The sequence below is a fragment of the Amblyraja radiata genome, chromosome 10, assembly GCF_010909765.2.
Source record: "Amblyraja radiata isolate CabotCenter1 chromosome 10, sAmbRad1.1.pri, whole genome shotgun sequence".
NCBI classification, from domain to species: Eukaryota; Metazoa; Chordata; class Chondrichthyes; order Rajiformes; family Rajidae; genus Amblyraja; species Amblyraja radiata.
Genome location: NC_045965.1, coordinates 27,660,784 through 27,685,242, shown reverse-complemented (window position 1 = coordinate 27,685,242; position 24,459 = coordinate 27,660,784). Strand labels below are relative to the sequence as shown.

Genomic DNA, 24,459 nt, shown 5'->3' with positions numbered 1-24,459 from the left:
ATGTTTAACAAATAGGTTTGGAGAGCTGCTGCCTCACAGCCCCTGTATCACAGCTCTCTAACATCATCTACTTCTTCTTCTTCTTCTTGCGTATGGCGTGCACAGCCTAAAGTTGTACGACAACTTGTTCTATTTGATCATATTTGATTGTGCACGCCGGGTTGATTGCATTCGTCGAAACAGGGCGGACCACGTGAAAGTTGCAATCTCCCACCCCACATCATCTACTGCATTCGATGTTTCCAATGGGACCTCGACATCGGCAAGACCAAGCGGCGGCCGTTTTGCCGAACACTTGGGCTCGGTCCACCAAGGCCCACCAGATTTCCCCGTTGTTAACCATTTTAACTCCCCTTCCCATTCTACACTGATTTTTCCATCCTGTACCGTCTCCATTGCGAGAGTGAGGCCAACACGCAACCTGGAGGAACAGCACCTCATTCTGCTTGGGTAGCTTGCAACCTAACTGTATGAACATTGAATTCTCCAATTTCCGATAACAAACCTACAAACAACCCGCTCCTGTTTTTTTTCCCCTCTCTACCCTGTGCCCCACCTGGATTCACACCCATTTCTCCCCTTCCCACTTTATTCCTTCCTCTGGCTTCACAATTTACACTTCTCCTAACCTTATCTCATACTTTTTGTCTTTTCATATCTGGCCTATGGCCAACCATCCCCTTTTTTTTGTTATACTCCTGACCCCACTGCTGTCTCTGTGTGGAGTTTGGACTTTCCTCTTGTGACCCCTAGGGAGTTGATGAGAACGTGGAGAGAATAAAGTGGGCTTTGTGTGGAGCATTATTGTAAATGAGGGGTTGATAATTGGCACCAACTCAATGGCTTCAAGCCACAAATTGCTGGAGTAACTCAACAGGCCAGGCAACATCTCTGGAGAATATGGTTAGGTGATGATTCGGGTCAGGACCTTTCTTTAGACTGCCTCTTTCTGTGCTGTATAATTCCATGAATAATGCTGGTGTCCCTATGTTCATGTACTGCAGCCACTGCATTTTACATTTCTATTTATAAATTAATTGAATAAGGGATTATGCTGTACACGAACTCTCCAGTAATTTTAAAGCGGTAGAGTTACTGCCTCACAGCACCCAGAGGTCTGGGTTTGTTTCTGACTCCAGGTGCTATCTATGCAGAGTTTGTACGTTCTCCCCGTGATTTTGTGAGTTTTCTCCAGGTGCTCCTGTTTCCTCTCACATCCCAAAGATTTGTAGGTTAATGGGCTGCTGTAAATTGCCCCTAGTGTGTAGGGTATGGTAACATAGAACTAGGATACAGGTGATCGATGGTTGGCATAGACTGGATGGGCCGAATGGCCTGTTTCCACACTGTATCTGTAAAGCTAAAAGTAAAACATAACAATTAAGTGGTTCTGCGTGATGTGTGGATAGAATTAGACAAGTTGCAAAGAAGTATTAATGGATGGAGTGTTTAAGAAGGAACTGCAGATGCTGGAAAATCGAAGGTAGACAAAAGTGCTGGAGAAACTCAGCGGGTGCAGCAGCATCTAAGGAGCGAAGGAAATAGGCAACGTTTCGGGCCGAAACCCTTCTTCCTACCTGGAGGAGATTTCGCAGTGGAGTAGACAAAGTGTTTAAGAAGAATGGATGGAGTAAATGAGCTGGCAAATCCTGGAGTTCAAGGTGTAAATGTCTAAAAGAGAAAATGGAGTCCTCTGACATTGTTCAAATGAAATCCAGCATATACGTTATTGAGTTCAATAATATCAAATCACAATGACTGCCCCATAATTTATGGTATGGCAATTACTGGTAAAGATTCTGCCTTTATCGTTTTCAGCTCCTGGGGATCCCTCTTTTAGGTTATTTCACTGTCCCATTATGACTTCCATCTGCCTTGTGCCATCATTCCTTTTGGCATGATCTCTCCTGCCTCCAATCTACCAGACACCTTGCACTTGTTCTCATGGAAAGTCATCAAGAGAAACAATTTCATTGGTTTGGGAGGGAGGAGAAGCCAGAGCGTTTCTTTCTTCAAAAGTGATTGGTGGCACGATGGCGCAACGGTAGAGTTGCTGCCTGACAGCACCAGAGACCCGGGTTTGATCCTCACTATGGGGGCTATCTGTACGGAGTTTGTACAATCTCCCTGTGACCGCATGAGATTTCTCCAGGTACTCTGGATTCCTCCCACACTCCAAAGACATGCAGGTTTGTAGGTTAATTGGCGACTAAATTGTAAATTATCCTTATTGCGCAAGATAGTGCTAGTGCACGGGGTGATCGCTGGTCGGCATGGATTCGGAGGGCTGAAGGGCCTGTTTCTACGCTGCATTTCTAAAGTCTAAAGATTCTGTTCCTTCAAAAGAGGATCCTTAAGTTCAATTTAGTTGCTGCAAACAAAATGTAGCAATTTTTCTTACCTTGATTGAACACATTGCTGAATATTTCCTGCCTTTTCTGTCTTCACATGATTGGGTCTTAGGTTTATTGCAACAAACTTCTCATGATTCCTTTACAAAATTTTACTCCAACCTCTCTATCATTTATTCTACTGATAATGTGATATACATGAGTGATAACAGGATAACAATCATGATTACATTTGAATTGTCCAAATCATTGTAAATCATTCCACTGTCATAAGTTATACTGCTTCCTCAATCTCTTCCAAGAGTTTAATTAAGGTGGAAATACGTTTGTTTTAAACTCCCCAAATGAAGTACATAGTGTATCATCCCGCACTTATCCTGAAATGATTAACTCACTCAGTGCTGATAAAATAGGCTGTCCCAGACATCAAGTTAATATAATCAAGTGATGTAACCAGTCAATATGCTCTCTGCTGTACACCTGTAGAAGTCCAAGAGAGTCCTCTTTGACATCCTGACTCTCCGCAATCTTCTCAGGAAGTAGAGGCATTGATGGACTTTCTATATTAATGCATTTGTGTGCTAGTAAGACATAGGGGCAGAATTAGGCCAATTAGCCCTTCGAGTCTGCTTTGCCATTCGATCATGGCTGATGTATTTTAACCTCCCAACCCCATTCTCCTCATAACATTTCACACCCTTTCTAATCAATCTCTGCTTTGAAAATACACAATGACTTGGCCTCTTCCTCTGACTGTGACAATGAATTCCACAGATTCACGACCCTTGGCCAAATAAATTGCTTCTCATCTGCATTCTAAAGGTACGTTTTAACCTTTCTCTGTGCCCTCTGGTCCAAGACTAGATTCCCAGTTAAACTAATATCTTCTGCTTGCACATGATCCATATCCTTCCATTCTCTGCACATACATGTGCCTCTCCAAAAGCATCTTAAACATCACAATTGCATCTTCCGCCACCATCACCCCATGGCAATGCGTTTAAGGCGCCCACCACTTGCTGTGTAAAATAAAACTTGCCCTGAACATCTTCTTTTAAAGTTTGCCCCTCTGAACTTAAAGCTGTGCCCTCTTGTCTTCAACATTTCCACGTTGAGAAAAAAGGGTCTGATCATTTAACATATCTGTGCCTCTCATAATGTTATATACTTATAAAGCCATAGAGTCAACAGGCCCTTCAGCTCAACTTGCCCATCTACACTACTCCTACCTACCTGCATTTGGCCCATGTCCCTCTAAACTTATCCTATCCATGTACCTGTCTAACTGTTTCTTAAACATTGCGATAGTCCCTGCCTCAACTACCTTCTCTGGCAGCCGGTTCCATACACCCACCACACATTATGTTAAAAATTTACCTCTCAGGTTCCTATTAAATCTTTACCCCCTCACTTTAAAGCTGTGACATCTGATTCTATAAAGATTCCGGTTTCCTTTATTTTGCACTGACTTATCTGCACAAATCAAGGTAACAGCAGTCATCTATGTACCTAGCATGTTGGTCAATTTAATAGGTATTTAAAATAAAGCACTCATCATTATCTTGACAGTATTGTAAAACACCTCACAGACACTTAATTACTTTTAAAGTGTCATCACTATTATGTCAGCAAATGGACCAAAAAATCATTGAGGAAGAAAAAGTTACCCAAATAGTCACAAAGTAATTGCAAAATAAAATTTAAAATTATCAAAAAATGATTCATGTAACTAAATAATTACATTGACGGTGCTGATCGTTTAGGGATAGGTGATGCCCAGGATAGCACTGCAACTATAGATTATGCTGTAACATTTTGCATTGCATCTGAACAGGCATGCAGGGGCCTCAATGTAATCTCTCATGAGAAAACCACTCTGACTTCCATCAGGAAAATTTAATATGTTAAGTTTTGCTTACTAGTTTCTGAAGAGGTAGATGATGCATTGGATGATATGTGCATAATAATACAAAACAAAATTGCATTTTTTTATTGACCATGTCAGCTTTTATTCAGGAATGAGACGTATCATTGTTTTGCCCATTAATTTTCTTTTCATTATATGCGCAATTTTGCATCAAGCAACTTGGCTGATGTCATTAATCTTTTCAGCATTCCTTTGCATCTTGCAAAACATTGGAAATATCTCTCATACTGTCACTGCAATCTTCTTGCAAATTTTGGGACCAACAGCTCTGTCTTGACCCACTGCAGTGTAAAATGTGGGCAAAGATGATAAGTGCCAAGTCAGCACAATGGTTTCATCAGCCCAAATAGTGGGGGGAAAATCTGGAATGAGGGGAATGAATTACATAAAAAACATGGAAGATACTAAGGTGATAAGAAAGAGTAGATGTTGTGGTATTTCTACTGCTGAGAGAGTTTCAAGCAAGGGTACATAGTTACAGGATAAGTTAAAGGACAAGTTAAAGTTTCTTCTTGCAGAGGGTGATTAAACCCTGGAATTATCTTTCCCAACAGTTGAGAGGCAAGATGACTGGAGGTTATTTAAGGAAGAAGTGGATAGTTTGTTTTTGTTTAGAGATACAGCGTGGAAAAAAGCCCATCAGCCCACAGAGTCAAGAGACAATAGGTGTAGGAGTAGGCCATTCGGCCCTTTGAGCCAGCACCACCATTCAATATGATCATGGCTGATCTTCCACAATGAGTACCCCGTTCCTGCCTTCTCACCATATCCCCTGACACTGCTATATTTAAAAGCTCTATCTAACTCTCTCTAGAAAGCATCCAGAGAATTGGCCTCCACTGCCCCCTGAGGCAGAGAATTCCACAGATTCACAAGCCCCTGTGTGAAAATGTTTTTCCTCATCTCTGTTCTAAGTGGTTTACCCCTTAAGGGCCTGTCCCACTAATGCAACCTTTCAGCGACTGTCTTCGACCTTCCAGCTCGAGGGCACTCGCCTGAAAAACCTCGAGCTGGATCGACCGTCTGTGATGAAACTGCGAGCAGGATCAACCGACCGCACACACACACACACACACACACACACACACACACACACACACGCACACACAAATGCATCGCAAAGGTGGGGGCCAGGGAAAGCGGGGGAGCACTGTCTGAAATTCACACCCGCGATAAACAGGAAGGTAAAAGATGGCTGCACAGTGTACGGTAAGTCCTTTAGAGAGCGCGCGGGGGGGGGGGGGGAGAGAAAGGGAGAGAGGGGGAGAGAAGGGGGGGAGAAGGAGTGGAGACACTTTTAAGAAGCCAGACAACTTGCAATAAAATTTAGCGGGCATTTAACCTACCGGTCAGTTCTCCTTGGTCCTGAAAACTCCAATGAGCCAATTAAAATACCTGGTTAGCGAAGGAGATTGCCTAGGGCTGCCCCCGACTGCTTATAACTACATAGTAACCCCGCTCCACTGCACTACGAGTTCAAAAGAACCATGCCGACCAATTTTTACTCGCGGAAAATCTTTCTCGACCAAACTGAGGCTGCGAGTATGCGGGAACTTCCCTCGAGCATGAAGGAGAGTTCCAGTGACATCATAGGACCTCCTTTGACCACATGTCCACCATGCTGCGAGTTTGAGTCGAGGGCAAACTCTTCTAAACTCGCAGATTAGGTTGCCGCAGTGGGATAGCCCCCTTTATTCTTAAACTGTGGCCACTGGTTCTGGACTCCCCCAACATCGGGAACATGTTTCCTGCCTCTAGCGTGTCCAAACCCTTAATAATCTTATGTTTCGATAAGATCTCCTCTCATCCTTCTAAATTCCGGAATATACAAGCCCAACCGCTCCATTCTGTGGGAGGAGCCATCTTGGGGAACGGCTGCTAACCAGCAGCTGTCCATTTCAATTCACTTTTTTAAATTAGTTTTAGTGATTTTTGTCCCATGTTTGCTGGGGAATTTGACTTTTTTATGTTGGGGGGAAGGGAGAAACTATTTTCTAGGTCCCTACTTGGTCATGAGGCAGCTTTTTCCCCGAGTTGCACCGTCGACCCGTCCTTGCGGCCTACCAGCGGGAGTGGAGCGGCGTTTTCCTGGCGGGGACCGCCCAGCACCTTCAGCTTCGGTGGTGGCACAGCGCTGGAGCGCTATCGCGGAGCGGGCGATGCCTTACCTGGGACGCCGCGCTGGAGCTCCGGTATGCCGAGACCGCCGTGTTCAACACCGTCGAGCTGCGGGACTGTGGAGCGGCCAGCCGCGGGCGGCGGCGCCGACTTTAACATCAGGAGCCTCGGAGCACCAACCGACGCGGCCCTGTTGGCTTCGGAAGTCACGGATTCCTGTAGGAAATCGGCCATTCCAGCCGTCCTAGCCGCTGTGAGGACTCTCCCGACGCCGGAGCAACACCACCCGGCGAGAACGGCCAGGAACATTGGGCCTCCGTAGATGCAACTGTGGAGGCCTCAATAGGCCTGACTATGGGAGAACTGGGGATGGGGACTGGACATTGTGCCTTCCCCCACAACCATTTTTTTTGGTGTGTAAATGATTATTTTATTCTGTGTCCAAGATGGCTGCCGGAAGGGAGAGTGTACGCTGGCGTGCTTTAGCTGCCGCTGCTCTCTCTTCATATTGTGTTTTTGATTTTTGTCTTTGGATTGAATTCTGTCTTTAATTTGTGTACTGGTGATGTCTTTTATTCCGCTTACATGTTTTTACTCTATTTGCTAAATTTTGTAAGGTGTCCTTGAGACTCTTGAAAGGCGGCCATAAATAAAATGTATTATTATTATTATTCTATCAACATATGACTGTCCTGTAATCCCAGGAATTAACCTCGTGAACCTACGCTGCACTCCCTCAATAGCAAGAATGTCCTTCCTCAAATTTGGAGACCAAAACTGCTTACAAGATTCCAGGTGTGGTCTCATGGTCTCACTATGGCCCTGTACAATTGCAGGAGCATCTATTTGTTCCTATACTAAACTCCTCTTGTTATGAAGGCCAACATGTCATTTGCTTTCTTCACTGCCTGCTGCACCTGCATGCTTACTTTCTGTGACTGATGAACAAGGACCCTCAGATCTCGTTTTACTTCCCCTTTTCCCAACCTGACACAATTCAGATAATAATCTGCCTTCCTGTTTTTGCCACCAAAGTGGATAACCTCACATTTATCCACATTAAACTGCATCTGCCATGCATCTGCCCATGTACCCAACCTGTTCTAGTCCCCCTGCATCATCATAGCATCCTCCTCACAGTTCATACGACCACCCAGCTAGTGATCACCTGTACACTAGCTCAACCCTACACAATAGGGACAATTCACAGAAGCTAATTAACCTACATGCCTGCATGTCTTTGGAATGTGGGAGGAAACAGGAACACCCAGAGAAAACCCATCGGGTCACAGGGAGAACGTACAAATTCTGTACCGATAGCACCCATAATCGGGATGGAATCCTGGTATCTGGAGCTGTAAGGCAGCAACTCTACCGCTATGCCACTGTACACCCCCAATTCTTGAACTCATTCCTGATCTGACCTCAAAATGGAATGTGGGGGATATTCCTGCTTATTTCATGGAAGTTATATTTAAATCAGGGATTCCAGGCTGTTTCCCATTCCAGGTCCTCATTTCACTGGTTTGGCTTGGTATATGATGAGCCTCTTCCTAATGCTGAGATCATTATGGCTGTTGCTTTCTTTGTCTGATTCCTGGCTCTCTCTGTGACCAGTGTTTGTGTTTCTCCTATTGCTCGCCTTCGAGCCCTCCCAACAGACATTGAATTCAATCACCACTCTCCTGCTGAGTTCACACCAATCATTGTACCCATTTAATTCTGCAGCCAGATCTTTATCAAATGAATAGTCCACATGTTAGAGCTCTCCTCTATCTGGCCTATGATTATTGAAATTCATTCTTTTTATTCTTAAAAACAGCAATATCGGAAAGGGATGAAGGCAGAATGAGGAAACATCATGGACATTATCCTGCAGTAGAGTAAAATTTGCCTTGTGATATTCTGTAAAATAGGAAAGGCTGTTATCATTCCTCTAAGCTTGCCCTAGCACACTGTCACTTGAAATCAGATAATTTCTCCGTCATTTTTAAAACTACTGCCAGGAATAAAAAAGCCCTGACAATTAAGTATGGATTTATGCTGTGGAACTGTGCCCATTGGTACCAGAGCAACCATCCACCAACTCATTTCTCCCAAGACAAGAGTCTTGGAAGACAGAGACAATTTCAACCATCATAAATCCTTAAAATAATGGTCTGTCAATTTTCAGGGGGAAATTGTTTCCAGTCTGCACAGCAGCCCTGCCAAAGATTTGGTGACCTAAAATTGTGCCCTTATGCCCTTCCTGTTCAGCATCCATGTGCCAATATTTTTTAAATTTCCTCCAGCAATATGCAAGTAGTTGTAATGACCACATCTTCTGTGATAATACCTCTTGGTTGTGTGTTGCTGTGTTCAATAACAAAGTTATTTAAAACTTGTCAATCAGTAGCTGGTTGCACTGAGAAACATAGTAATGGCGGTCTAGAAGTCTCTGGCAAGTGCCAATTGTAACATGGAATTTGCCTGAATCTGTACTCGAAGGAATCATTGCAGTTGGAAAATCAGGTCTGTAAGCTACGGTACAGTCCCATTTCTCCAACCTACTTAATTGCGGAGAATTTGACTTTTCCTCTGGAACTGTTATGCTATGCAAATTGGAGGAACAGCACCTCATATTTTGATTGGACAGCTTACAGCCCAGCGGTATGAACGTTGTTTTTTATAATTTGAAGCAACTCCTGCATTTCCTCCCCCACCCCTTCCCACCCTGGTCATCCTACTAGTTTCATTGGTCACATCCTTGTGTCCCTCTTGTTATCACATCTTCCCCATTATGGGCTCCACCCTTCCAGAGAGTTCATCTGTTGCACGCCCAGATTTGTTCTGGCCTTTTCTCGCCCCACCCCCAGCACACACCCACACACACCCTACCATCTCTACTTTCAGTCTGATGTATTCCGACCTGAAATGACTTTTCTCCAGAGATGCTGCCTGACCCACTGAATTACTCCAGCAATTTGTGTCTATCCGGTGTAAACCAGCATCTGCAGTTCCTTCCTACACATGTTACCCATGTTACACATGTTATTCTGCACTAAAGGGCCTGTCCCACTTGCGCGACATGCCGCACAGGTGATGCGCATGGTGTGCATTACGCGCGCATGGTGTATGGTGACGTAGGCAGTGACGCACGGTCGCACGCGACGCCCCAGGATTTTGGGATGTACAAAATCTTTGCGCGCCATCTGTGCGACGCGCAAATGATGCCCAAGTGGGACAGGCCCTTTAATCTTTCTCTTCGTTCTACCTGTTGTAATTGTGTTTGGCTTGATGTGCAGTATTATCTGATTTGATTGGGTAGAACACAAACAGAAGCTTTTCACTGTACCTCGATACACGTGACAATAATAAACTAAACCTAAACCCTACACTTCAGAAGTATTTCATTGGCTGCAAAGCATTTTGAAACACTCCAAAATTATTTATGGTGCTATGCAAAAGCAAATATTTGTGTTACATACCAAAAATAATATCAGAATTTGGCCTGGAGTTAAGAGATCTAATTTTGCCGTTTTCAGAACCTTGTCTGCTTCTCTCGATTTGGAAGCAGTTAATTTGGAGATGCTTACGGGAGCCTATGGAATTTATTCTGGAAATGCCACGTAAATAATTTACTGACAGGCAAAGCAAATTGCTTTTGCTACTGGATGATGCAGACATACTTCAAATAAGTGTGGTGAGAGGATCCGACGCTTTGCATATTGAATATTTTCTCTTATTTTAAAACCATAAATAATCAGATTCACTCTATTTTGAAAAATGATTGGAATGTCAAATAACTGCCATTCCAAATGCAATGTTCTCTATGTAATGATTTAAAAAACTTTTTCTTTTAATCCACTTGCAAATTTGGCAAATAGTGTTATAAAGTATTTTATATACTTGTTTCACTGTGGAATAATAGTCAGCTGAGAGAGTGCAACAAATGAGAAATTATCAAGGCTGCATGAGAACTTCATAGTATGATGTTGTGCTATTTAAAAGAGAAACCAGCCTCTTTGCTGAAAATATTTACAAGGCTAAGGGACAGGACACTTTTTGATGTGCTAATAACTGTCTTAGGTCTTACAAATGTGTAGGAAGGAACTGCAGATGCTGATTTAAACCGAAGATAGACACAAAAAGCCAGGCAGAACAAACTGAAGAGATGGGGAGAAAGAAAGAAATGAGAGAATTTGATGTTCATAGCATTAGGATGTAAGCTACGCAAGTGGAATGTGAGGTATACTGCAGTTATTATAGCGCCTAATGCAGTTTTCAAAGTAGTGGATGCACCTTGGCATGCTGTGCTTTTGTCAGGGTCATTTATAATGTGTCTTCCTGAACTGTTATCCTTGTTTGCCTGCACTAGACTGCTTAGCAAATAAAAATACAACTTGTTTAGTTTCCAAAAAGGACACAGATGTATCTTCAATCAAATAAATATAATGGTATCGGTCATCCTTTTAGCTGAAACAGAAATGGGGGGATGGGTGGCTTTAATTAAAGGGAATAGGATAAATACCAGCTTATAAATTGCATGACAAAAAAGAGAATAAAAAAACGTGCTGTTGTCTCCATATTTTCACTTATTCCTGTACCGTCTGATTTACAAGTCTATGAAATGGAAATGGCTTGTAGCCCGGATACAAGGCAGCATGTTTACTGATGACTTTGAAAGGAAAGTAGCATTAAAACACAGCCGTGCCACATTAGAACATAATTTATTGATGCCAAAGAGTAGCTATCAATCCATAAATCTGAAAGTAAATTCTTTCCCCCAAAATAATAATGCTCAGCTGTTGTAAGTGATTGATTGACACATTCCTCTGATTATAGGAGTGCTCCCGAGGCCAAGATCAAAACAGATTAAGTGGTAAAAGTTGAATCAACAATGGTATTTGGCTGTGGCTGAAATTTGATGCTTATTTTTCATTGAATTGGCTGTAGCGTTCAAACAAACATGATTATGGAGATGGGAATTTAACCTTTAAGTTTACATCTGTACCAGGAAAGCATTCTAATTAACAGAAAGTAACATATCACTTGTGTATCTTTCATCTCCACCTCCACTCTAGCTCACCCCATCCACTTACATCAATATCATACCCTGCGGCTCCTCTTCTTCTTATCTGACACACTTCTGTCTCCTTGTCACCTCTAGCTTTTGTCACTCATCTGCCAATCAAACACCACTCGACATTATTCCACCTAATACTTCCCAGGTTTTGTCCCACCCTCACCTCTCTTTTCCAACTTTCCCTTACGACAATCAGTCTGAAGAAGGGTCCCGACCCGAACCATCGCCTGTCCATTCCCTCCACAGATGCTGCCTGATCCGTTGAGTTTTTCCAGCACTTGATATTTTGCTCAAGATTGCTTCATATTTCGCTTGGGCAGCTTACATTCCAGCAGTATGAATATTGATTTCTCTTACTTCGAGTAGCCCTCGCATACCTCTCCATCTTTCCCACACCCTAGTCATCAAACTGGTTTTACTGTGGTCCTGTTGCGGTCCTCTGTCTGTATCACCTTTCCCACAGCCAACAATGCCCTATTGTGTGCCCCGCATTGCTTTGATTATTGTTGTGTTTTCCTTATTTTCATTCATTTGTCCTAAGTAACATCCATATGTCTCATTCCCCTCTCCCCTGACTCTCAGTCTGAAGAAGGGTCTCGACCAGAAACTTCACCTATGCTCCAGAGATGCTGCCTGACCCGCTGAGTTATTCCAGCATTTCGTGTCTATCTTCTATACTCAACACTCTGACTCATGTAGGCCAAAGTGCCGTAAGCTTTGTGGGGAACTTGGGTTAGGATTGGCAACCCTGCAGAACGAGGCGTGCTGATGGATGAGAGGGAAGGTTAAGGTAAAAAATAAATGCAATGATCGTCACCCTTGCAGGTAAAAGTTGCAGCCTTGTCACCATCCACAGGGAGAGAACTTTGATCCTTAGCTGCTGACAGCCAGTCATTAAATTTGCAGTTGTGAAGGCTCATCCATCCCTGCCTGGTATCTCCACAAACCTGGCGAAGCCATTGATGGAGCCATTGCCCTTGATGAATAATGACCGTTAGATAAAAGATTAATATGTTTTGATGTGGAGTGTCCTGACAGTCTGAACCCTTTTATCACTTGAGTAATCTCCTTAACTTCTGTCCTCCTTGGCTTTTCCATTTTCCCATTTCAATTTAATCTCCCAACTCTCTGCTTTCCCCTCCTGCCATCCCCCTAAAGCAATAAGCTGAAGCATAAATCAGTTCAGTCAAGTGATTGGTTCAGTGCACTTCCTCGCCTGCTTTTTTTCTCCCTGACATTTCTTTATAAACCAAGGTGAGAAATTTAACACTTAAAAAGGCTGCAGTTGACAAATTTCAAAACGAAAGTAGCATTGTCTCAACAGCACTTATTGACATCTTCACAAATGTATCAGTGCCCCTATGTCTGAGTCTGAAAGGCGGCAAGGAGGTGCAACGGTAGAGTTACTGCCTTACAGCACGAGGGACTGGATTCAATCCTGACTACGAGTGCTGTCTGTATGGAGTTTGTACGTTCTCCCTGTGACCACATAGGTTTTCTCTGGGTGCTTTGATTTACTCCCACATTTGCAAAGTAGTACAAGTTTGTTGGTTAATTGGCTTCGGTAAAATTGTAAATTGTCCTCAGTGTGTAAGATCGAGCATACGGGGGCGATCGTTGGTCAGCGCGGACTTGGTGGGCCAAAGGGCCTGTTTCCACGTTGTATCTCTATAGTCTGACGAGTGCAAATCAGATGTTGATTGCTAACTTTTACATTAATATGGGCCTCTGCTGGTGTAGAAACTTGCAAAGACAGAAATGTTTCTCCACCATTCCAGTTGGGTTCAGGTATTTGAACCAGTGAAGGAGCCTGATGGGGTAGCGTGGTTTATACGGGAAAGGTAAACTCAATCACTTGTGGCAGAACCTAGGATAAAGATCAATGCTGAGACTGAGGCTGAAAAGAATTAAGGGTGTTGATAGAGACACAAGAAATTGTGGACGCTGGAATCTTCAGCAAAATACAAAGTACCGGAGGAACCCAGGAGGTCAGGCAGCATCTGTGGAGGGAACGAACAGGCAATGTGTTTTGGGTCAGGACCGTTTAGTTTAGTTTAGAGATACAACGCGGAAACAGGCCCTTCGGCCGACCGACTCTGCTCCGAACAGCCAGGATCGAACCCGGGTCTCTGGTGCTGGAAGGCGACAACTATATCGCTGTGCGGCTTCCACTCACTATATTTCATGAACTCCAAGAAACATGGAAGTGCAAGAGCCATTTGTTCTTTTTCCTGTTCCATATCAGCAAAGCCTGAATTACATCAGCAAGGCCTTTGATAAGGTTCTGCATGGTAGGCTGCTCTGGAAGGTTAGATATTATGGGATCCAGGGAGAGCTAGCTAACCGGATACAGAATTGGCTACATGGAAGGAAGCAGAGGATGGTGATGGTAGGCTGGTTTTCGACTGGAGGTCTTTAACTAGTGGTGTGCCTCCAGGATCATTGCTAGGTCCTATGCAGTTTGTGGCTTACTTCAATGATTTGGATGAGAATGGACAAGGCATATTTACAATGAGTTTGCAAATGACACTAAAGTAGGCGGTATCATAGTCGGTGAAGATGGTTATCAAAATTTCACCAGGATCTTGATCAGCTGGGCAAGTGGGACAAAGAATGACAAATAGAGTCTAATGGTGATAAGTGTGAGGTATTGCATTTTGGGAAGTCAATTCAGAGCAGGACATTCATAGTCATGGTAAGGCATGGGGAATGTTGTAGTGCAGAAGGATCTCAGAATGCAGGTACATCGTCCCTGAAACATAGGGTGGTAAAGAAGGTTTTAGGCACATCACCCTTCATCAGTCAGGGTATTGAGCATAGAAGTTGAGATGTTATGTTACAGCTGAACAAGACGTGGTAAGATTTACAAGGATGTTGCCAGGACTCGTGGGCCTGAGTTGCAGGGAAAGGATGGGCAGGCTAGGACTTTATTCCTTGAAATGCAAAAGGCTAAGGGTGATATAAAATCCTGAGAAGATAGATGGTGTGATTGTACAGTGTATTTTCCCTGAGGTAATGGAATCAAAAATCAGGAGGACATGGGCTTAAGGTGAGAGGGGCAAGCTTTAATAGGAATCTGAGGCTCAACTTTTTCATTCGGGGAGGGAAGTAGATCGAACGAGCTGCCAGAAGAGGTGGTTGAGGCAGGTTGCATGAATGCATTTAAAAGGCACTTTGACTGGTACATGGGTAATACAGGTTTAGAAGGATATGGGCCAAATGTGGGCAACAGGAGACTGGCTTAGATGGAGCATTTTGGTCTGTATGAATGAATCTCTGCTGTCCAGTTCTCTGACTGTGTGATCCAATTATGTTTTCAACTCAAAATGCAATTAATTTCAACCCTCTTTCAACCACATATAGACTTATTTATATGGTGATAATTAGAAACAGCAATTGATGGCTGTTTATATTGGCAGTTTATATTTCTGAGATAAATTTACGACAAAAGAAAACTAACTTCTGGGAATGTTGTCAGACAAAACTTGCTGCCGAGTCGTCAAAGGAAATGTTAGGTCAGCTGCTGACCCAATGTTTTATCAAAGTGAGGTTACAATTAGTACCTTCTGTGACAGAAGGTGTAGAGAGGTGGGGGACAAACCCCCATGTTTTGTAATCCGGATTTTGAAATTTGGTGAAAGAAAATCTATTAAAATCTCCGCTCTCCGCGAGACAGTGGAGGTGTCACTGTTAAGCGCTTGTTAAATGTCTCTATTAACATCATATTAACATGATGTGTCACCAATTGTGTTTTGATCTTCAAGTATTACTGAAGGTATTCACAGAGAATTTCTTAAAGCTGTCTGATGCGGGTACAATTACCATTAGAACTAATTGGCTGAATTGGTGGATGGGAAAGATTTAAACGGGTATCAGACTTAAACGGGTCAGGTCATTAAGGGCTCCGGTCGAACGGGTTTCCTGGCAGCTTGCAGGTAAGTCCCTCATTCACTGTCACTCACGTTATTTAGTATTTTTTTCCCATCTCTCTCCCTCTCTCTCTCTCTCTCCTCCCTCCAAGGTTGGTTCTTCTGTTTGCCTTTATTTGCTTCAGTTTTATTTGTTTAAGTGTTATTTATCACTATGTAGCTTTTGAAAGATTCAAGTGGGTATCAGACCCTTTTTAAGGGCTGAATCAACCCATTCGCGGGGCATTTCATCGCCAGGCGTGGCTTAAAATCAAACTGCTGCGTCGAGGCGATCGAGGCTCCCGATGTCGATCCCCCGCCGCCTGATTTTAAGCCGCGCCGAGCGATGAAAGGCCCTGCGAACGGGCCGATTCAAGCCCCACGATTCAGAGTGGAAGAAGCTGCTGTTGCTGGAGTTCGGAGTCAGTCACCAGCCAGGTCAGCTCCTGATGTTACCATCCACAGGGCCCACGGCCGAAGCCTCCGAAGCCTCACGCGTGTGTTTGCGTGGGCAACCAAGAAATTGTGCCTCCGTCCCCAAATTGTTTGGCCCCCATGTTTTTATAGTGATTCCACCCCTGGGATAGCACCTAGGAAGAAACTGTTCTTGAACCTGTAGATACGCATTTTCAAAATTCTGGAACTCCTCTCTGATGGGAGAGGGGAGAAGAGGAAGTGAACATGGTGAGACATGTTCTTTGATTATGTTGGTGGCCTTGCTGAGGCAACTTGGTGTAGATAGAGTCAATGGAAGGGAGACTGGTTTGTGTGACGCTCTACATCCACAACTCTCTGCTCTTTCTTGCAGTCTTGGATGGAGCTATTCCCAAACCATGCCGTGATGCATTCGATAGAATTATTTCTACAGGCATCAGTAGATGTTGTTGAGGGTTGTTGGGGAACATCGTAAGCCTTCTAAGGAAGAGGCATTTATTTGCCAAAGCTTCAATCTGGCTGGTCCTGGACAAAATTTTGATGATATTTATTCCTAAGAACCTGAAACTTTCAACCATCTCTACTTCATACCATCAATGCAGAATCAAGCAACTGCTTAATCAGGAGCTAGTATGAAGGAGATGCAATGGATGAATGGGCCTGGCCACACAATAGGATAAATCCATAGAGTTTCTAAATTTGCAGAAAGTAGTCTATTGGAGGATAGCCAATAATGCATTGGATATGGTTGACTCTGGAAGTAGCACAGGCATGCATGAGGGTTTCAGCACCTAATGAGCTGAAGTGGGGACAGGAAGTAAATGAGCAGAACATATAAATAGGCTGTCTTGGTAATTGAATTGAAAACATAAGTTGCTGGAAACGCTCAATTAGGTAGTTTTGATTAACCTTAAATATTAAAAGCAAGGAACTGCAGATGCTGGTTTGCAAAGAAAGGCACAAAGTGCTGGAGTAACTTAGTAGGTCAGGCAGCATCACTGGAGAAAATAGACAGGTGACATTTCAGGTTGGGACTCTTCCCAGTTTGAAGAATGCCTGATCCACAGAGTTAATGGAGCACTTTGTGTCTTTTTTAAGCTTAAACATTACTTGATTTCTCTCTGACTTGCTATGGATGTCCATTGTTTAATGTTTTAACTTCTGCCATACTTTACTTTTAACTTTTGGTTTGGTGATAGCACCGACATGAGTCCAAAACATAGCTCTTAAATCATTTGAAAAATCAGTGACCCGACAGCCCCTCGTGTGTGTGCCAGTCAAAATGAGCTCTCCAGCATTATCCACCTTCCAGAGCTAGGATCACAGTCAGAGCTCAAGAACACATACAATTAGTGTTTAATATGGTGAGACTTTCTGCTTCTCCCACCCTTTCAAGGTCTGCTGTTCTTGAGAAATTAGAAAAAGTTGATTTAAAGCCAAAAGAGATTAAACAAGAAAGAGAAAGTACAAGCTTGTCTTTGAATAGATTGAAATGGAACAAGATCACTCGGCACATTAATTAAATGGTCTAATAACTGGATAGTGAAGGGTGCCGACTGGAATAGCTGACACAGCTCACATTCATTAATCTCACTGGATTTTAATTCTAAGAGAGAAGAATGGCATTTGAAAAGCGTAACAACTACAATTCAAACGGTACTTGCCGAGACCAAGTGCAAAGGGACCACTCAAAGTGAAAGGGAACAAAGACTTGGTTAGTGATGTAACTATTTGAGGGTCATGTGCCGAGAAAGAATGTTACTGCACAAAGTTAACATTTTCTTCCCTCGAAACCTTATACCAATTACTTAGATTCAATTCTCATTGGTTGAAAACCTCTTTGCTACGGAAATGTTTTTTTCCTATTGAGATAGAAAGAACTACGCATGTTAGAATCTTGAGCAAAACACACAGTCAAGAAGGCTTTTTGGTACATTGGCCTTCATCGGTCATGGAATTGAGTGTAGAAATTGGGAATTTGTGTAAGATGTTGGTGAGGCCAGACTTGGAGTACTGCATTTAGGTTTGGTCACTCTACTTTCGAAAGGATGTCATTAAGCCGGAAAGAGTGCATAGAAGATGTATGAGAATGTTGCCAGGACTTGAGAGGCTAGGATATAGTGAGAAGTTGAGCAGGCTAGGAATGTATTCCTTTTAACACATGAGGCTGAGCAGTGATCAAAGGTGTATAAAAGAATCAGGGGGATAGATAGGGTGAATGCACAATCTTTTTTCCTCTGTAAGGGAATCAAAAACATTTGTAGTTTGGTTTAGTTTCCGGCTTGATTGAGGGGAGATATGATTAAGGGGCAAGATTTAACACAAACCTGAAAGGCAACTTTTTCATTGAGAGGGTGGTGGAAAGAGAGCTGCCAGATAAGTTTGTTGAGGCAGATACCAGACATTTCTACCATGTATTTACAAGACATTTGCACAGGTTCATGGATTGGAAAGGTTTAGAGAGATAAGGGCCAAATAAGGTAAATAAGACTTTCTTAGATGTGGCACTTTGGCCAGTATGGTTCTGTTTGGCTGAAGGGCCTGTTTCCGAGCTGTATGAGTTAACACCCTCCGTCCACTTCACAGGGCAGATAGGTGGGTAGTTTGGGAGGTCTTGGGTTGTATTTAAGAGAGAGTTAGATATAGCTCCTAGGGCTAACGGAATCAAGGGATATGGCGGGAAGGAACACGGTACTGATTTTGGATTATCACCCATGTTCATATTGAATGGTGGTGCTGGCTCGAAGGGCCGAACGGCCTACTCATGCACCTATTTTCTATGTTTCTATGTCTTGCAATCCTTACATTAATGCTCTGGATTTTTTCTACAGATTTCTAGGCTGTGGTGCTTTGCCATTCATTGAAATACACATCATGGAAACTGATCCTTTGGCCTACGAGTTCATGCCGACCATTGATCACCCATTCACAATAATTCTATGTTAACCCACTTTTGCATCCAGTCCCTACACTAGGGATTGGATGTGAAAGTGGGTTAACATAGAATTAGTGTGAATTCTATGTTAACGCACTTTCTCTGGAGAGAAAGAATGGATGACGTTTCGGGTCTTCTTCTGAAGAAGGGTCTCGACCTGCAACGTCACCCATTCCTTCTCTCCAAAGATGCTCCCTGTCCCGCTGGGTTACTCCAGCTTTTTGTGTCTAACCTACAAACTTGTTCTTCTTTGGAGTGTGGGAGAAAACCAGAGAACCCGGAGAAAACCTACATGATCACAGGGAGAACGTATAAACTCCCTATGGTCAGCACCCATAGTCAGGATCAAACCTAGGTCTCTGGCACTGTATGGCAGCAACTCTATTGGTGCGCCATTGTGCCTCACTTTACAACATCATCATTTATATCTATCTGAATTCACTGTGAATATTAGGGACAGTTAAGTCCTAGATGTTACATTTTACCTGGAATCCAGATTTCCATGATATTTTGTTTGCCATCTAGTTGAATACTTAAAATGTTAACTTTTTTCCGCAGTACCATGACAATCTGCATGTGGCCCTTAAACAGTTACATCACTAAACAAGCCTTTGTTCTCTTTCACTTTGAGCAGTTCCCATCACATTTGATCTCGACCAACACCGTTGAGTTGTTGCTGTTACGCCTTTCAAATGTCATTCTTTTCTCTTAGAAATAACGTCCAGTGAGATGAATGAAAGTGAGCTGTGTCAGCTATTCCAACCTGCACCCTTCACTCTCCAGTTATCAAACCATTTCATTAATGTGCTGAGTGATCCCACTCAATGTTGATCCATTTAAAGACCAGCTTGTACATTTGTTTTCACTTTATGGCTTTAAACCATTGTCCCCTTAATTCCTATACAGCAGCAAACTGGATGTAAACAATAATTTAATTTCTAGTTTTGCTTTCGTGTGGCTCTTGGCCATGAGGGTCGTTTAGCTCTGTGGCACATCCTGGGAGCTAGGAACCCGAGACAAGGTGCACGGGTAGTATGGTGATAAATTTATTGACATTTTTGGATTATTATATTTATCTGTGTGTTTGGGTCTATGTTCAGCTGTTGTAAGTAACATTTTCATTGTTCCATTGTCAGCACATATAACAATTAAACACTCTCCTCTTGAACCTATCATTGTTCTTCCATTGATTGTGGCTGAAATAGTCAAAGAACTGGCAACATCAAAAATATACTGATGCAAATGCTAAGATGCAGTTATATTATTATTAAAGCTTGTGATTATTAAAACAGTGATTAATAGGAAATGTCTTGATACTCCATTAATTCCAATAATCACTGAATGGTGGACAGGAGGGACAAAATAAGCGCTGCTTCCAGTTCCCCCGGTTCCTTTTGATTGCTGTTAATTGGTTTTATGTTCATTTTCAGGCATTAAAAAAAATTAACAATAAAGCATTACACCCTTTCTTATCCCTGCCTTATTTTTCCCCATAGCTTTGAAGACGTATGTCTTCATAACTCTCTTGGTTTTCCCATTGCCTCCAGCCTTTAAAACAAACATTTCAGAATAATTCTCCTCTCCAATATCCTCTTAAATTATTGCCCACCTTCTTGATTTCCAAACCCTTATCAATTTTAAGAATTTGCACGTCTATCTTTATTAGGTATTAACGTGAACTGATTCAGAATTTGTTCACTGTCCTTTGTTTTGTTTTATATACAACACTCTTCATGTTTTTTGATAGTAAAAACGCAATGCAGGTTTGGAGGAAGAAAGAACTAAATGATATGAATGCAGATCACATACAAATCGTTATAACAACATCTCTGGAATAACGCTATTCCAGCCCTTAATTATGTTTGGCTGAATATGAAGATTATGATAAAACAGATTTTTATTACAGCTTTATCTGGTTGCCTGTCATGGCTGTTGACAGCTAAATTACATTCCTTATGCCCAATATTTCAGGAACTTTGGGCACTGAAGTTGCATCAATTTCTTAAATTGTTTCAAATGTGAGCAGGGGCAGCACTAGAAGAGAAATAGGAATAAATGGGCCACTATGGTTGAAAATGTTTTCGATAAATGAATAAGCTTTTTCACTGCACTTAATGGGATCATTTGAATTTGGAATGAATCCTGATGAGATTAAGGTGCAGTTATGGATGCTCCCTGTTTGTACTTCTGTTAGTTCTAATTGTTTTTGTGTGTGATAATATTGCACTGTTAAGGTTATAGGTAGGTGCATTGCATAAAGATATTTTGCTTTAATTGGAGAATGATTTTGATAACATCTCATGACCTTGCGTTTATCAGCGCTGCCATCATGCTAGTCATCAGTCTAGTTCCTGGTAATATAGATTGTCACATTAACTAAAGGTCGGTCAAATTCAGTGGAAGAATTCTTATCTGAGAATACACAGATAATCAACTGGATGAAAGATACCGGACATTATCACTAACTTCAATTTGTTGGCTTGTTTTAAGCGTAAATCATCAAATTGAGTTGTACTACACTCAGTCGTCTTCCTTAATCTGAAGATCATGATCCACATTGTAATGAGTTCAAATGTGTGAGAATTCCTTGCTGAAGCTAGAAACGGTGCAGAGAGGATGTTGCCAGGTTTCGAGGGCCTGAGCTGTAGTGAGAGGTGAGGCAGGCAATGACTTTATTCCATGAAGTGCAGGGGTATGAGGGGATCTTCTAGAAGTTGATAAGAACACTAGAACAGGTGCGGACCCATTGGGCCCGTCCCCCAACGCAACATTCCACCACTGACCCATAGCCCCCAACTGCGCACGCGCGGCTGAGGGGTTCCCGTTGTGACGCCTGAGATCCCCATTGTGACGCAAGTTACGGCAACCCTCCATCAACTGCGCATCGCCATCCCTCTTCCTACCCCTATCCTCCTCCATGCCCCCTCATCCCCTGGCACACCCTCAGCCTCCTCTTTACCCTCCCTCTTCTTTCTCTTCTCCTCCTCCCCTCCCCCACTCCCTCCATCATCTCCTCCTATCCCATCCCCCACTCTCCCTCCTTCCTCCCTCCCTCCACACCTCTCCCACTATTGCCCACTCCCTACCTCCCCCACTACCCCCTTCACTCCCTCTATCCCCCCTTCTCACCCACTCTCCCTCCTCACCTCCCCCACTTTCCCCTCCCTACCCCCCTCCTCTCCCTCTATCCCCCTGCTCCCCCACTCCTCACCTACCCTCTATCCCACCTCCCCCACAATGATGTTTGTTTTAAAATGGAATTATCAATGAAAATTGTGTTTTTTCTTTAAAATAACTTAAGCACATGTTAGCTGTTAAGGAAAACGGAAGATTTTGATTAAGACAGAGTTTTTTTGAAAATCGTGATTTTTTTTAATAACATGAGATTCGGGATCACATTGTAACGTCATTGTAACGCGGCTGACAGGCAGGGCAAGTAGAAAAGTGGTTTGAAAAGTGATTTTTGTAAAGTTTAAAATGTCAATAACTTAAGAATGAATAAATTTATTGGCCAAGTATGTACACATACAAGGAATTTGCCTTGGCGCTCCGCTCGCAAGTAACAACACGACATAGAGTAACAATTAAGAATGACACAAAAAACATTAAACATTAATAATAAAACATTACGGTTTAAACATGTGAATTAAATAAAATACCAGAGCAAAATTAGGCTATATTGGTTATTGAGTAGAGCTACTACTCGTGGAAAAAAAGCAGATTTTATGTCTGCCTGTAGTGTCTTTGACAGTTCAGAGACACTTACCAGAGGGAAATGCTTCAAAGAGTTTGTGGCCAGGATGAGAGGTGTCAGAGATGATCTTATCCGCTCATTTCCGGGCCCTTGCAGTGTACATTTCGTCAATGGAGGGAAGGTTGCAGCCTATAACCTTCTCAGCTGATCGGACGATTCGCTGCAGCCTCCGGATGTCATGCTTGGTGGCTGAGCCAAACCAGACCATGATGGAGGTGAGGACGAGCTGTACCATGGCAGTATAGAATTGGATCATCATTGCCTGTGGCAGAATGTGTTTCCTCAGCTGCTGCAGGAAGTACATCTTCTGTTGGGCCTCTTTGACTGTGGAGTCGATGGTGGCACCCCATTTCAGGTCCTTGCAGATGATGGGTCCAAGGAACTTAAAAGACTCTACAGATATGACTGTGGTGTTGGTGGTAAGTGGGGGGAGGGGAGGGGGAGCTCTCCTAAAATCTACTATCAATTCCACTGTCTTAAGAGCATTGAGCACCAGGTGAAATATACCATCAATCTGAACGAAAAAATAACATAAATTTGAACAAAACGTTTCATTTACATCATAGGGCAATGGTGAGTAAGGTGGGCAAAAAATTGTAGTGCTATCGTGTACCATTTTGATGGGATTTATAGATATAGATATAATTGCACTTTCTGGCAGGAAAAACAATTCAATTACACTTGCTGCCAGGACTCGGTGTCCTGGGATTTGCAAGATTGTAGCGGGCAGGGCCAGCAATTGAGGGGCAGTTTATGTAATTGAGATGCCATTGTGATGTCATAGCTGTAACTGCCACTGCAACTTCAAGTCATTTTTCTCTAAGTGGTGTTTTGTAAAGATAAAATGTGAATAAAGTATAAAATATAACATCAATCTGAACAAAACTAGATAAAAACACGCCACCAGACAATTGTGAGTAAGGTGGTTGAAACATTGTAGCGCTATCGTGTACCATTTTGGCATAGTTCCGGGATCATGCATGCATGCACGTACGCACACATAATCCCAAACAAGGTGAGAGTTTTAGTAATATATAGATAGATGAGGAGAATAAATATAGTAAATGCACAGAGTCTATTACCCAGAGTTGGGGAATCACGAAACTGAGGTGGAATCATTTAATAGGAACCTGAAGGGTATATGGAAGGGGTTACCAGAGTAAGGTACCATAGCATTTGAAAGACATTTGGACAGGTTCATGGATAGGGAAAAAATTAGAGGTATAAAGGCCAAATGTGGATGTGGGACAAGTGTAGATGAGGCATCTTGCTCAGCATGAGCAAATTGGGCCGAAGGGCCTGTTCCAATCTGTATGACTTGGACTCTGTGACTCTATGCTGCTTTTAATTATAAGACATTAAGTATTGGAGTAACTCAGCAGGCCAGGCAGCATCTCTGGAGAACATGGATAGTTGATGTTTTGGATCGGGACACTTCTTCATTCTGACTGTAGTTAATAAATTGAGTTAATCTAGTGAACTTCTCCAAACTTTCTTCAATATAATTATATTCCTCCTTAAAGGAGATTAAAAATGAACACACACACACTTGGGTAGTTTACAACCTAATGGTATGAACGTTGAAATCTCCAACTTTAGGTAACCTCTAACATCCCCTCCCAATGCCCTCCTTTTCACCCCCATACCTACCTCCTCTCTTTCCCCCCTTCCCCTTCCCCCTCATGTGCCCCACCTGGACTCTGACCTATTTCTCTCCTCCACCCTCGCCTCTCCCTTCTGCTACTTTCCTCTCCCTGACTTCACAACTGCAACTCTTCAAAACAGATCCACAAGTTCTTATCTCAGGCCTTTGTTCCAACCATCTGGTGTCAAACAACATTCTCTTTGCCTTCCTAATTACTTCGTGCCTGCAGCTAATTTGTTTGTGCTTCGTCTATGAACACATTGAGATTTCAGTGTCCCCTGGCCTATGGTAGTTCCAATGTGTGGATGGGTCTTCAAGCAA

The 24,459-nt window shown here is 42.8% G+C and overlaps 1 protein-coding gene and 1 long non-coding RNA gene across 2 annotated transcripts in view; both read left to right on the top strand.

Annotated features, from left to right (window-relative positions):
• Positions 1-24,459, top strand: part of astn1 (astrotactin 1) — a 1,835,284-nt gene that overhangs the window by 1,247,183 nt on the left and 563,642 nt on the right. The window lies entirely within an intron of this gene.
• Positions 11,364-23,301, top strand: LOC116977719. Its single transcript, XR_004413286.1, has 3 exons — positions 11,364-11,375; positions 17,224-17,228; positions 23,133-23,301. It is a non-coding gene; the product is annotated as an uncharacterized LOC116977719 (long non-coding RNA).